The sequence below is a fragment of the Seriola aureovittata genome, chromosome 18 (genome assembly GCF_021018895.1).
Source record: "Seriola aureovittata isolate HTS-2021-v1 ecotype China chromosome 18, ASM2101889v1, whole genome shotgun sequence".
NCBI lineage: Eukaryota > Metazoa > Chordata > Actinopteri > Carangiformes > Carangidae > Seriola > Seriola aureovittata.
Genome location: NC_079381.1, coordinates 14,835,876 through 14,851,657, shown reverse-complemented (window position 1 = coordinate 14,851,657; position 15,782 = coordinate 14,835,876).

The window sequence follows — 15,782 nt, the reverse complement described above, 5'->3', positions numbered from 1 at the left end:
GTCAGTCCTTTTTTTCTGTCTTTACACACACCAGAAATGGAGCCACTCAAGCACATGCTCTAATTGTGTGAAATTACATAATTGACCTACAGGTATAACCGACTTAGAGAGCAGGGGAATGGTCTGTTCTTTGCCTTTTTTTTTCTGTCATTGTTCAGGCAATGGTTTCCTTGTGAAGTAAAAGCTTAATGTCTTTCCTGTCCTTAAAAGCCTTTTTGCTCAAACTGAAAGAAATGACAGAATAATGGATAAGGGCAGAAGTACAGACATTTCAAACTCTATGTACTCTTTGACATAGAAAACTATATATAATTTTCAACTATGGGAAAATGTAAAAAATAAATGTAATTCACATTGAACTTAACATTTATCACTGTCGATTTCCTTCACACAAATGTGCAATTTCACAATATAAACGGCATGACGACAAGCTGCACGATTTGCTTTATTAATGTGATGTCATTCATCCTTTTGTTTTGCATTGATGCATACAGCTAAAAATACTCATCAAATAACCTTAATGGATGACTCCCCCCTCCTGTGACGTTGGTTAGCTATAAATCCAGCTGTGTACACAGCCACAAACACACACATGTGAATGTGCACTTTTGTTTGTGCATCATCTCTAATCATTACGCTTTGCTGGTGATGCCAGAGTCGAGGATTATGCTAAACCAAACGTGAGCTCTAATCTGGATGAGTTTCCGACAGCTTCTATCTCATTTTTGAGGCTTGAGCGGGAATGGAGCTCCATGGTGACCTAGATGCTTTATACCAGTCTTCCAGTTATGGTTTTCATGAATGGAGTCCAGTAAAGATTATTTTTAGATTTTACTAAATACTGCTCAGTGTGTCTTGTGTCTAAGGCTTAGCCATTTATCTCCTCCCTGCATCCACCTTTCTTGCACAAGTTGGGGAGTTAAAGTACATTCATGCCTTAATATAAAAATAAGCATGTATCCTTTCCCTAAAACTTCTACTAGTATCATGCACTACAGACACTGCTGCCAGTGATCTGAGTGGCGAGCACTGAACTGTCAGGCTGTTGCCCACACTCTGTCATTTAAGAGTGAGTCATGAGAAGCAGGATATTGTCAGAGTCGCCTTACCATCAACTTAAGTGTTGACGTCCTGCAGAGAACCCCTCCCACCACCTTCATACTGAAATGTCATGTAAGTGCTGTGGAATGGGCTGCTTAATTGTTATTGTATAATTTTGATCCATAGCTTTACAGGATGTGTGTTAGGGGGAGGAAATGATGCAATGTGACAAAGTGGCGGAGCAGATGTTTGGTATCTGCATTTGGTAAAAATCACCAAAAATCCTTTCCAGCTGAGAATGAAAGTGTGGCTCATCAGTATCTGAGACTAACTAAGACTGTATCTTGCAAGCAGAAGTGAGAATTAATCAGATCAGACACACACACACACACACACACACACACACACGCTATGTAGCTAGTTTAAATTGTACAGTTGATGCACTGGTTGTCTGAACACATTTTAGTGTTCACCAGAACTTTATAAAAATCCAACACTTTGACTAAAAGTAAAAATGTGACTGAAAAGTTCAAATGAGTAATAAATGAGTTTATGAAATAATAAAAATGAAGACTGGTGAGAGCAGACAACTGTGCAGTATCAAAATTACCTTCACAAACAGACAGGGCAGAGTTCTGTCCTTGTCTCTTTTGAAGGTAATAGACAGCCGTTTGCTGCGGGCCCACTGGAAATCTTAACGACGTATGTCGGTCCTGGAAAACATAGGAGATGACCTCATGTGACAAGACAGTCAGATAAAATTGAAATGGCATCCAAAAAAAGCAACAGATTTTCACTTTTGACTGGAAAACTGGTACTGGTTACGTCAGGACCCTCCTCCTCTGGGGGTGGATGTGTTGAGTTATCCACCAAAAAAAAAAAACTATATGTTTTCTCTTCTCTATGTCTCATTCCTCCTCAGACCAGAGAGAGACAGGAGTCGTGTCATTCCGGTAGCCATGGTGTATGGTCACCCTCACTTGAAGCATTTTCAGTAGGGCGTTAGAAAGTAATATACAGTGTAACATCCCCCCCCCTGTGGCATTTTTGTGTTTCAATGTCAAACCACTCTTTGAAGAGCTACTTAAGCCTGTTAGTCACAGTGTGACGTAGAACATGCGTCACTACTTAACTGATACAGTTACGAGCATGTGTTTGGTATAATTATTGAAACATGGCATGTGTGTGTGTGGGTGTGGGTGTTTGTGTTGCTGCCCCACATTCTCTTTCTGTGTTGATTCATTCATTTCTGTATGTCCTAAATTTCTGTTGGTGAATTCAATGTGCTCTGTTGAACGATCTGTTTACACTGTTCCCATCTACTCATCTGCACCACCCATCTACTCATCTGCTGTTTGCAAGTGGGAGTTCATTCAAGTGGCACACTCAGACATTCGCTATCATAACATCAGTTCAACCAGAAAAAAAAAAAAAAAAAACTCCACTGATCCACTAATATTTTAAGCATAAAAGAGCAGAGCTGCCAGGAAACAGCTAATAAGTAACAGTTGTGCTGGCGGATGGCTCGGATGGCTCAGTACTTGCACCTGGTATTTATTAGCTTCTACGTGCTCCTGATGATAGCTCTGAAGTAAAACTGTGAGCTTGACACTGCAACAATGTCTCTGTCCTTTTGTGGAGCATCTCTACTCGTCTATAATTACAATCATTGCTTTTCATCTACAGGACATTTGACATTTAATATGTGAGTAATGGTATCTCATAGTTTTTGTAGATAAGATGATGATAATGATGATGATGATGATGTTGATGATGATAATGATGATGATGATAGGCCTATGCTTTAGTAACCATGGAAAAAGAGAGAAATATAATGATCTTTCCAGAGTAACTGTGGGACGTGTTACGTTAAAGGCTACTGAGAAATTTAAGTCTTGGGCAAGGAGTAAAGGGTGAGGTGGCCTTCCCGGTAGAATCTCCGCAATAATTTCATTAGTTATTTTTAGTCTCAGACAGTTGAGAAAAATATGCTTTATCATTCCTCCCATCCTGAGGAAGAGAAAAAGAATCGCCAGTTACAATATTATTGCAGGCTACTGGCATTTTGAGGGGAAGAAAAGATACCTAAAAGCTTCAAGTGAAAAGCCAGTTGCGTTCAGAGTAACAGGTTGTGTAAATCAAGCTAAAATGAAAACAAAACCATTAGAACCATTCAGTCTTTTGGCACTGAACCTGCACCCACTCTCCCAATCATGAATAAAACAGAAATTAGCTATATTAAGTCAATTCAAGGCGTTTGATTTGGTCCATTTTATCATGAATCTATATTAAATTCAAATTACTTAGAGTCCAAAGATAATGTCACCATGTTTCTTCTCTCTCATACTCTAATGACCACTGAGACCATTTCTTAGATGGTTTTACAATCTGTTGATTTAAGTTACATCAAGGCCTGCAGGGAGTAGAATTAGGGATTATGTTGCCAGTCCCTGGTTCCTGTTTTCTAATTTTACATCAGAAAAAAGGAGATGAGGAGTTTCCTGACTGCATCCTGAGGGATCAAGCCCTGGTTGCTAAGAGACTAATGGTAAAGGGGCTAAAGGAATGGCAGGAATGAGTCACCGACCAGGGAAAACTGAGTGAGAGGAAAGAGAAAATTAAAGGGGTAAATAATACAAAATGATCTACCATTATCACTAACATCACTATGGAAAAAAATACTAAGTGTAATCATTACTCCTTTCGGTTTGTTATTTCATGTAAACATCTGTTTGCTTATGTGTGCATGTGCAGCATCTCACTCCACTGACGAAATTTTATCGATCACTGCTCCACTGCGAAAATAACTTGAGGAAATTAAATTCAAAGCACGACTCCTTCCCTCCTATAATTAGATGCTCTGAAACATGAAACTACCTTTGAAAAATATCAACACCTTTTAGAGAGCGGTTTATATTGTAGCTTAGTCCCTCAGGAGCATTAATTTAAGTTTATTGGATTTCCCTCTAGTGAAACAAAGCTTGCATGACGGCGTATTCACATCTGTGCAATGCGTCTTTGATAATGTGTCACGGGGCAGAGAAATGAGAAGCATGAGCAGGTTAGCAGCACTTATTACGCATCACTTGGCCCTCCCAGTGCTATTAATGTCATATTGACGCCACTACGCTGAGGCAGGATTCGTGCAGGGATTAACTACTACGTGGGCTGAAACTGAAATACAAGACACCAACAATGCCTTGAAAACTTTGTTAGGGGTCTAACGTACACTTAAAAAACATTTCTCTCAAACACAGATGTAGCAAATCATACAGCATCTCGCACTTGGGCCAAAATTACCTGTGACATTTCATCTCTGTTACACTATAATACTGTATACTATAACAGTATAACAGTATAACTCCTGTAACAGAAAGTTTATCAACAAAATGTTTGAAAATGTAGCTGCACAATCATGCAGCTCTGTGAGGCAATAGCATGCTTTGCAATGGTTTGAGCTAAGAGCTAGTTGGCATGCTACATGTTCACAATGCTAAAATGCTTTCCATGATCTCCAGTTTAGTTTAGCAAAGTACAAAGTACAGACGAGGCTGGTGGCAATGGTATAAACCAAAGTGTTGGGCAAACTGAAATGCTAATATAATGATAGCATGAAAATTCTATAACTAAAGGCATCGGAATTTATATGCCTAAAACCGAATTGTGTGCCATCCCTCCTGTAGATGTTGAGTAGGATAAATTAAAATTTTGACCTGCTGACCAAAGGCGGTCAAAGTTTCAATATTAGAAGGACTCATCCTCTCAGCAACATAAATGTTCATGACAATCCGACCTACAGTACTTAAATTTCAGTCAAGACCAATGTTGCCATCCCTAGCTGCAAGCGTGGGTCAACTGAGTGAATCAGAAAGAGGTGTAATACAGTGCACTCCGTAGGCGCGCTTATAAGGTAGTTCAGCGGTTGAAGAAATGTAGTACCAAAAGAAAGTGCTGTTTTCACGGGAAGTATGCTACATAAAGTGTTCATTTAAATGGATATTAAAGTAGTATATAGTGTCTAAAACACATTTTTTTCTGCTGGACCTGTGCACCGCAACACATCATCTGCTGGTGTGCCAATGTTTCCTGTCGTCTCTCCTAACCGCCACCGCGATGGTCTGAATCTACTCCAAGTAATACACCGGCTATACATGCCTACCCCATACAACCCCACATCAAATAACCCCAACTATCCCTTTAAAAGTAACAACATATTTATGTCACTGCACTGTACGCACTGTTCAGGCAGAATTCATCAATGTTAATATTTACAGTGCAGTGTTTCTTCTTTTTGAATCTTGAATAACAACAAGTGATCAATATCCAGGATCGGTTTTGCACTCGCCTTGTGTAGAAGGAAAAAATTATTCATTCCTTCCATATGTGTCACAGATATTCCATTATCACTGCTTCATTTGTCACCTCACCTTAGGCCTAATGAACCATTGCTTAAGTGTTTATTTCTGTAGTTTCTGTTCAGAGTTGGTAAAATTAGGTGCTACATCCAAAACCTGGCAGTACATGCTGACATTACCCGTTGTGGTATTAGGTAACACATCTGTGGGCGAGGGGAGGACATGTGTTCCTGTAAGGTTTAGAATGATTAACTGAATCCGCACTGAGGTCTTTCCTTGACATTTTAAATGAGCGAGAAAGGCAGAGGGTGTGTTTTACAGAGCTGCTTTGTGGAAAAGCCATTTATGTGGCTTGCATTCAGTATATCAGTATCACAGATAACCAGAAATACAATTGTGATACACAGAAAGATAGTAAGATAACTATAAAAGATAATTTTGTCACAAATAGCCTTACGAAGTCACATGCACTGACACACATATAAGTGCAGGAAAAGGTATGACATGCACAAACAAGATAAAAAAATATATTCTTATCACCAAAAACGTGCTTGACAGAAAATGTTTAGAAATCACTGCCTTTTTATAATGTGAAGGAGCCATGACAGCTTGACATATGTGTATATGGGCTATATACACAGGCTCATAATGAGGCATTTCAGCAAACAAGCAAGTACTGTGCCATTTGCAAAATAGCTTCACTGTGCAGCTACAACAGAACTCAACTGAAAGAACGTCTTATTCATGGGGGCACAGACCTGAGACATGTAAAACACGGTCATGTTGATACAGACTTTGGCGAGGTTAGAAGGAAAGAAAGAAGCAAATGTGTATCAACTATCACATGAACCTTAACTCCACCGTGCTTCACATCGAAGGTGATGTAAATGTAAACGTGTCTCCTCGTTCGGTAGTGGATGCTTCTAAATAGCAAAGAAAAAAAAAGAAAGATGTTTCTAACTTTTACTATCCCTCAACAAAATCAATTACACCCCTGCTGTTGTTCAGAGGGCTCATATAAAAGACTGTAGGAGGCCTGGGGCTGCCGCGAATCCTTGTATACCTGCAATTTTTCAAACCACCACTTAAGTATGTGGGACAAACTGTCTGAGACAGGAATAGATCCAAAGGAAGTGAAAGCAGTCGCGCAGTGGAAAAAGCTAATTTGTCATCACCACGGTTTTTAAGAGACTTGTGTGGCTACGATTGTAGATTCAGAGCCAGTTATTCTGCCATTGTCCAACCGCCAACCAAATAAACATTTTAAAGGTCTTTTTTTAACAAGGAAGAGATGCTTTTAAAGACAAGAACCACCTCAAAGAAGCAGGGCTGTTTGGAGACCAAAACTGCATCCTGCATCACTGTATTTTCCAAAATCATCTCACCCGTCCACATATGTTTGCTCTTGGTGATGTAACCAGAGTGCACTGTATAGATTTCAGCCTGGAGGAACATTAATCAACCAAGGATACACAAGGGGAGAGAAAAATAAACAAATCTGAGAAGCGTTACTCCATCATCAGCTGGAATTTCTGACTTTTGTTGTAAATAAATTCCAGGATTACCGTATAATAGAATAGACAGTCCTCCCATATGTGTGATAATGACTACCAAACTGAATGCCACTGGCCACAGATGGCTGGCAGGCCTCACTGCTTATGATTTTGCTATTCAGTGTGAGCTCGAACACATTTGTTGTCCTGGAACCAAGACATGGAAAAAATACTTCTCTCTGGAAATAGAGCCCTCTGTAGATACTGTATGAGTCAGTGGAACACCAGGTTTTTGCCAGATTAGTGTCATAAAAGTGTGTCCAACTATGATTCTTGTCATATATGCATTCCTCCAACAAGGAAGAGTTCTGCAGCAGCACAGGCGCACAAAAGAAAAGTGGCTTTACCTTTTGTAAACTCCTCTGTTTCTAAGGTTAATGTAAATTTATAGCTAAGTTTGGTATTTCTAAACAGGCTGACCTTTCTCTGCTCATTTACTTATAGCCAAAGTGCTTAATTTTCCTTCAGGTGAGGATATGAAGTCATGGAGCAATAACAGCTTCGCCTCCCCTTTGATTACCACAATATGTAGTTCAGTAGGATTATTTATGTTCATCAGGAGTGTGAAACAGAGAAGCTGCCTTCATAGGCAGCTGAGGCTTGACATCATCGGATGACTTAAAGCAGACACTACTCATATTTGACTCAGCTTGCAATCACACCGCACTAACAACTTTAAAGTTTAATTGTGTCATCTTTTAAAATTAAAAGATATTGATATTTTTTTCTATTGTGTGTATTTGATTATGTGTTTTGCTCTGTGATGTGACCTAGTTTTCATTATTGAAGGACTGAATTGCTGCCACGCAAAACACTTTAACCTCAGGGTCCCCCTGAGGTTTGATTCACGGTTATGTGGAAATAACGTCTGTTCCCTTTTGTTACATTAACTCTCATTGTGTTGTGAAGTTTTGGAACAATAACCTGACAAACACAAAGCTCTTGCAAAACATGCCAAGAAGTGAACGCACTGTGACGAGAATTTCAGCCACAGAAATTCTCCTTTGTTAGAACTTTGACCTTGGATTCTGTTGTTCTGCTTTACAATTTACACTATTGTCCCTCTTTTACACCCAGCCCTTCCTTTCCTGCTCTATTTTTACATCAAGAATACAATCCATTTTTATCTGGCAGCCAATAAATTCACCGTGAAAGGATTAACGGTCTGCAATCACAGGATGTGGCCTCAAGCCAGCAATGAACAGCTGTTGACGTGTCAGTCTCTGATCACCACTCCTCAACCAAACCTCCTACCCATCACCGTGAGTGATAAGACAAAGAGGAAGAGTACAGGAAACAAGTCATTCATATGTCAGACACTAACCTGTCTCAACAAATCCTTAAATGCTCCCACTGGCTGTTACCACCCTTTGTCTGCCCGGCTACAGACATGTAGGTGTCAAACGGAAATACTTACTGCCATGTCAACCATAAAAAACCTAAAATGGTGATGAAGTATTTTAAGGATTGTTGCTGTGAGTTTGTTTTGGAGTCTACACTCTTTACAGTCAGAAAGGACTTGATGTATCTCTCAGCTGTGGCCAAGCTCCTACTGTTTGTTTTTTGTCCATTCTCTTGTGTCATGCATACACACATACACACATGCGCACATGTACACACGGCATGAGCCAAATAGTGGCTTTTCAACAGATCCTTCTAGGAATGGAAAGTAGGAATGCCTTAAATTTTGGAGTAAGAGCACTTCAGCAGATCTAAAAACTTCTGCTATGCAAGACTGAACTTAACCATTACATAAGTACATGTATAAATGGGTGGAGTAGAATATAATAGTAGAGAAAAATGTTTCTAAGTAAGAGTGGTTATTCAAGCTCTCTGTCCTCATAAATCTTTGTGGCTTATTTAATCCCTTCCCCATCCACCACATGTCACTTTTCACAGCTTTTCTTTCATATCTAAAGTATATCTGTTCTGTAATTATCTACATGTGTTTAATCCATTAATGTTACTAGTTTTAAACGCAAGCATGTCCATAGGAATGTTTCTTACATTTTTAATTATTTAGAATTGAATATTATCAGTTCTGGTTGTTTAAAGCAACTACTTCTATATTAACAATGGACCACTGTTTGTATGTGAAATAGTTTCCTTGTAGAGACTAACACACAGAATATTATCACAAGACTCTGAGCATTTTTTGTCTTTCAGCTCATGGTTTTGCAGCAGCAGGCAGCTATTTTTAGTGACAAAGCTCCAAAGACACACAGTAAACTATACCTGCTCAGCAGACAGACAAACTTAACAACTAGCTGGTGAACGTAGTGGAACATTTAGCAGCTAAAAAGACAGGTATTGAAGAGTTGAGGAGCTGGTAGAGACCAAAAACAGAGCTAGTAGAGTGAATATTGGACTTTCATTCACCAGATTAGCAGAAACCTGACTCCAAATGTTGCCCATATCTGCTGGATGTGGCAACTATTTGCCAACTAGTTACCATATCAACTTAAGAGGTGATACTATGTCATATAAGTAATAATGAAATAGTGTTGGTGGTTTTATTATCATTCTCACATTGAAAACCTAAATTGGCAAGCACATCGATCACATCATTATTAATATTTTTAATCATTGTGCCACATAAATTCTGTGTGCTTACTGAAGCCGCTGCTCTCTTTTTTTCTGCCTCCTGCATTCACTTGCGCAGGCTTGGCTGATACATTAATCCTCGGGGAGATCCAGTTTGCAGATGTATGACTCACCGCCAAGATGGAAACCGCTGAAAACCCCTTTAGCTGATCCAATTCCATCAGTCACCACATTCTTAGTGATGGAAGATAAACTTTCTACGACCAGTTTTCAGACTGATGTTTGCTGCCCAAATATTTCTCTCTCTGCAAGGGAGGTTTTTTGTATAAGTGGATGAGATCTTTGCAAATTATACCTCAGATGCATCTTATGTAATAGTTGTTTGTATCCCAATTTTCTGCATGCAGAAGTAATAATCATTTTGTTTTCTTTTCCACATGAATCCCAAAGATGCTATTTTTGAAATCTGTTATTTTTTTTGTTTGTAAGTAAGGAACAAAAATACCTCTTAGATGCATTTTAGATTTTGCTGAACATTGGCTTATTACTTTGATTGCCACTCAACCAATTCATTGTTTTTCACTTTATGATGTTTGTTTTTTGTTTAGTTTTTTGCCATCCATGCTGGATACAACTCTATGAATGTTATAAAAACCTAAAATTAGATGAAATTAACAGCATTATGCAAAACCTATTACTATTTCAACATCTTCTGGTTGCAAATTGACACATACACACACTTTTTCACATGCAGCGCTGTACATCATGTACTCACGGCGCACTTAGGACAGACTAAAACGGCAAGTCAAGAAATGGAAAGCAAGAAAAGCTGAAAGACGGTCTGGTGAGTGTTAAATTGTTGCATAACCAACTGACTGTGACAGAGAAACGGAAAATGGATAAATCATTCAGCTGTGGCAAACACCTGCAGATGCAGCTCAGTACAGCTAATCCATGTGTAAACCTTGTATTGATTATTCCATGTAAGCTATGTTTGTCCGTGTGTGGGACATGGACTGTTGTCAGTGTGTGTGTCTGTGTGTACACCTCAGGAAATGCAGTCTGTTGATGTTTGTGTTTATGTGTGTGCAGCCACATTGATTTCTGAAGCACTAATGCCTTCCATCTCCCGCGCACCGCCTCTGAATAATGAATTGCTAAAACAAAAATAGCTGAAATTGCACTTTTTAGAGCATGAAGGGGTTTTAGATTTTACAGTGTCTCAAGATTGCCTTTGATACTCTTTTAAAACCAAAATTGTGTTTTAGTAATATACTGCGAAGGAAGGAAATTATGGTTTGTAGGTCTCAGTACAAGATGGAAAGGCAATGAGATGGCTTTGATTCTTTCACTACAATAAAAATAGCACATATCAAGTCTGGGTCTTAATGGAGGTGTGCATGTTTTTCCTTTTATTTTCCTTTTCAAAATGATTTTGATGTAATGGATCTGATCAAAGCAGTAACCAAGCAAAAGACCTTCTCCTAATGGGCAGAAACAGACACAGAAACAGGTGGGAAAAAAGTTGAATATGTACGACTGTTGTTCAGCGTTATCTGTGCCTTGACAATATACTAGATGGAGTAAAGCTGCTCTGATTAACATTTCTATATTAACATATTGATCAAATGACTATGTGTGATGTGTAAGGCGTCATTCATATGATGTGGAACTGCAGAGTAGGTTGATATTTCACTGTAAGAAATATCAACCTACTCTGCAGTTCTCCTCTGGGTTTTAGCATCTTTTAGCCCTTTGTTTTGGTTTTGTGGTGCAGCATCACTGTTTGTGCTCACTCTCACTACTCATATCTGCAATGATCACAGCAGCCAGTAGCTGTTTTCAAAGAAAAAGCTCTAGTAAACTTGCTGCACACTACTTCCCTACCCCATCCCCACACCCCACACCCCACACACACACACACACACAAAGACACACACACAGAGTGGAGCATTTAGCAGCTTAAGAAACAGATTTCTTTTTTCTCAGGAGTTGGTGGAGACCAAAAACAGAACTAAAAGGAGAGTGACTTTTGAACTTGCATGCATCAGGTGGCCAGGAGCATGACTCCAAATAAATGCTAATGTTGCTCTCTGTCCCCATGTGTTACTAGGCAATATGAGGTGACAAGATATCAGTGTTGTTTGACAGCTTGATGCCCAACCCAAAAATCACTTATAAGCCCTTTTCAATAACAGTCATTTTGACTTGTCACAGCAGGAACAACACAGGTGTTACTAATATTAACAATAGCACTGATATTGCTTCAATAATCCATCACTTTGCAGGAAAACTATGTGTGTGTGCATGTCTATGGTAAGCGTGCTTGTTCAATATTGAACTAGGGTCAGCTTAAATTACTTCATATTACGCCTGAATCTACACTTTGAGCACCATTTAAGGGTGACTATTTTATTTCTTTCATTGTCTTTTGTAAACCACAATTATATAGATGTATGTTTTCAAGTTTCCAGCTCAACACTTTCCACTCCCGTTAGACCATGAATTAAAGCAGCAGCTAAATATATTGCAGAATTTAGAAAAATTACTGAAAACCACATCCGGTAATTCACTGTCTTACAACAACTGGCCAGACCGCTCAAATCCTCCTGATTCGAGCTTCCCTTGATTCTGCCCCAGCCTCTCTGTATGTTCCAAGCCATGGCCTTAAGATAATCCAGAGCCGCATGGCGGCAGAGGAGAGATGAGTAGTTTGACCTTATCTGGCAAGGTTAAGAGGTGTCCCAGCACTTGCATGGCTGTGGTACTTATACAGTGGTAAACAAAGCTGGGTCAAATGGTGCAGTAGTAAACGGGATCAGAGGTGACTGGTGCTGATGTTTCTTCACATTACAGCTGGATGAACATCAGTCAGACAAGTTTATCTGTCTCTCTGTTGTTTGGCATTGCAGTGAAAAGAGAGATAGATGGAGTGTTTTGACTTTTACAGTCAATCCTGTCTTCTCCTGAGGCTTTCATGCATGAAATCTAGTTTCCATATCCTGTGATTACTGAATTGGAGTAGCAAGACACCAGTGTCACATCAGATCCACCACACAAACCTTCATTTGTTTTCTGGCACAAGCCCTGGCCTTTATTTTTCACTTTCAGCAACACATCAACAAAATGATTTACAAGCCTGACTTTCCAAAAGGTTTGTGATATTATTAATAGCATGTGTTCAAATGGTTTAAATGTACAAAATCCAACTGGCTGACTCAGGTGATGAGGTGCTGACATCGTTGAGGATATCGTTTCTATTTTAACCAGCACATGAAATTGGCTAACTGAGGAGAAAATTACAAATTTGTTGTTTTCTGTGCTTCAGTGCTCAGAGATATGCGAGGAGGACGGCAGTCAGCTCCAAACAAGTTCACGGTCACATGAACTGATGTGTGAGCGCCATCTCTTCACAGTCACGGATCATCATTCCTGTGATGTCGCCTTTCATTTTTTTTTCCAATTTTTCATCCCTACTGAGCATTTTTCCATATAAAAAAAAGGGAAAGAGTGCCTGTAAATATGCTTCTGTCAAGTTTATTTTTAACGAATACATTTTCACACATCCCGAGAACAGCATAAGCTTCGAAGCCAGATACAAACCGAGTCAGCAAAGTTTATTTTCTGTGTAACTGAGGGAATGAAAAACTGTGAGAAAACTTCCTGAACTAGTGAGTCCGAGTGAGTTACCTTCATTCTTTTGTGCTGGCTAGTTAATAATATCCGCGTATAACACATGAACCAGCCCATGAGTCAAGCAAGATTGGGGAACACTGTATTAGGTAGGACATGGTGTGGTGACATCATGAGCTTGATTCATTTCCGTTGTTTCACTTCCCCACTTTGAATGACACACACATTCACTAATGCCAGTTCACCACAGAGTCAAAGATGTTGTTGATAATGCGAATCAAGGCATACATCAACGGTGCAAAGCAGAGGAGGAGGAAACAGTGCCGTAATTGGCAGAGTGCAGGCGTCTGTGGCTGCCATCAGCAGTCTTGAAACTACGCAGAGAAGCCTGGATTGCTTCACTCAGGGAAAAAAATTGTTCCAAGAAGAAACTGAAACTGCAGATGCAGTTTTTATCTGTGCATTCTCAAACTGCTCAAGTGTTATTTCATGCATGCTATGCTCACTGTGAAGAAAACTAAACCGTTAAAGCCAAGATATAGGACACATTGGAATTTCAACACTCAAACTGCCTGGTAATCCATCCAAAAGCTGACAAGACTTTGAATAACCAACATTAGGTTTCCTGCTAATGTCACCTTATTATCCAACATGTGACCAAATACCATCCACCTTTGAAAAGCGCACTGCTATCGGCTAGTTACCTTATAAATTAGTTAGCTGCAGCCCATTAAACATCTTAAAAACTTACCTGCAAATGTAATTTCAGTCAGTTTAGATGCTGGGGTGGTCTTACTCTTTATTTCCACTGCTAACAAAACATCTGCCCATTTAAGCTGCAGTTTCCATCCAGGTTTGTTCATTTTGTCTCATGCAACTGCAAGAAAAAGTAAATATTTCCCCAAATACATTTTTAATAAAAGACAGCTATTAATAATAAAAACGTATTTGTTCCTATTCACTGCAAAAACAGGGACTAACTAGAATTACTACCTTGTGGTATGCCTCTGCCAGTCAGTCAAGTTGCAGGAAAAATGATCACAATTTCCCCTTCCTGAGTTACAGCACTGAATAATTGCAGAAGCATTTTTGCAGAACATTATGATGTCACAGTGAAGTTGACCCTTTTACCATTCTGATGTAAAATGTCATCACTTCATCATTTTGTCCTACTACACATTTATGTTAAATTGTGTCATAATTAGCACATGAACTCACGAGTTACGGCCAAAAACATGTTTTGTGAGGTCACAGTGACCTTGACCTTTGAACTTTGGCACACTTAAATGTAATCAGTTCATCTTTGGGTCCAAGTGAATGTTTGCTCCAAATCTGAGTAAATTCCCACAAGGCAGTCTTGAGGTATCACATTCAAGAGACCAAAAGCATGTTTTATAAGGTCTCAGTGACCTTTGACCTCTGACCACCAAAATCTAATTAGTTCATCCTTGAGTCCAAATGGATACTTGTGCCAAATTTGAATGGATTCCTTTGAGGGGTTCCTGAAATATTGCATTCACAAGGCCAAAACCGTGCTTTGTGAGGTCGCTGTGACCTTAACCTTTGACCCTTGGCCACTAAAACTTCATTGCTTCATCCTTGAGTCCAAGTGACCGTTTATACAAAATTTCAAGAAATTCCCTCCAGACTGAGATATCATGTTTACAAGAATGGCATGGACAACCTGAAAACAATATCTGCCTGGCTGTCGTCAGGCGCGGAGGCGCAGAGGCATTAAAATGTCAGTTGAACATAAGACTGTGGAAAAAGGTTCTCTGTGGTTCAAATAAACCTGGACTGTTTTTAAGAGACAGAAGTGAACTCCAGTCTCTTATGTTAAAGGAAATATTTCATACGCCTCCTTATTTTTGTAAATTAATTAGGATTTAAGGGAATTAATGAACAAACATGAAACCCCTGCACCAAGCAAAAGCGCCAAAATGACAAAATGCTAAATACCATTGAAATATCTGCTATTCTAATTAAAGAAGCAGGCTTTATTAAGAACACTATAGATACTGTAGGAGTTTAGTGGCTTGAGGAGTAATCTGATGAGGTCAGCGGGTTTTTGGTTGGTTACAATCCTATTAGTGAAGTGCATTATTTAAGCTTAGTGTTTCTGTACTTACAACATTCATCATTTAAAGTGTTGTTTTGTGTGTGTGTGGAATAGCCCACCTGCCTTTTCTCCTCTCTTCTCTAGTTGTTGTGTGGTTTGTTTCCATCCTTCCCTGCCTCCATTCTTCGCTTTGATGGAACATCCAGCAGGTCGATGAGACGAAAAGCTGAAAACATTTTAACATGTGGGGCACAATGGCAATGATAAATGTGGGAGAAAAATATATATAAATATATATAAATATATATAAATATTTATAAATATATATAAAATATAAATATATTTTTAATATGTAAGAGGTAAAAACAATGGCTTAATGTCTCCTAATGACATAAAATAAAAATTGAAAAATCTTCTCTTCCAGACAGGATTAAGATGTAAACGGATAACATCATGACAAAAACATGAACGAAAAAAGACCAGATCCTCTTAGCATCACTATGTCTCTGTCTGAAGTGTCATTGAGCCTCATGAAATGAAATGAAACATGGAAGTGGAAACACCAGTCACACATCAGATGGTTTAAAGTAGGCGTTT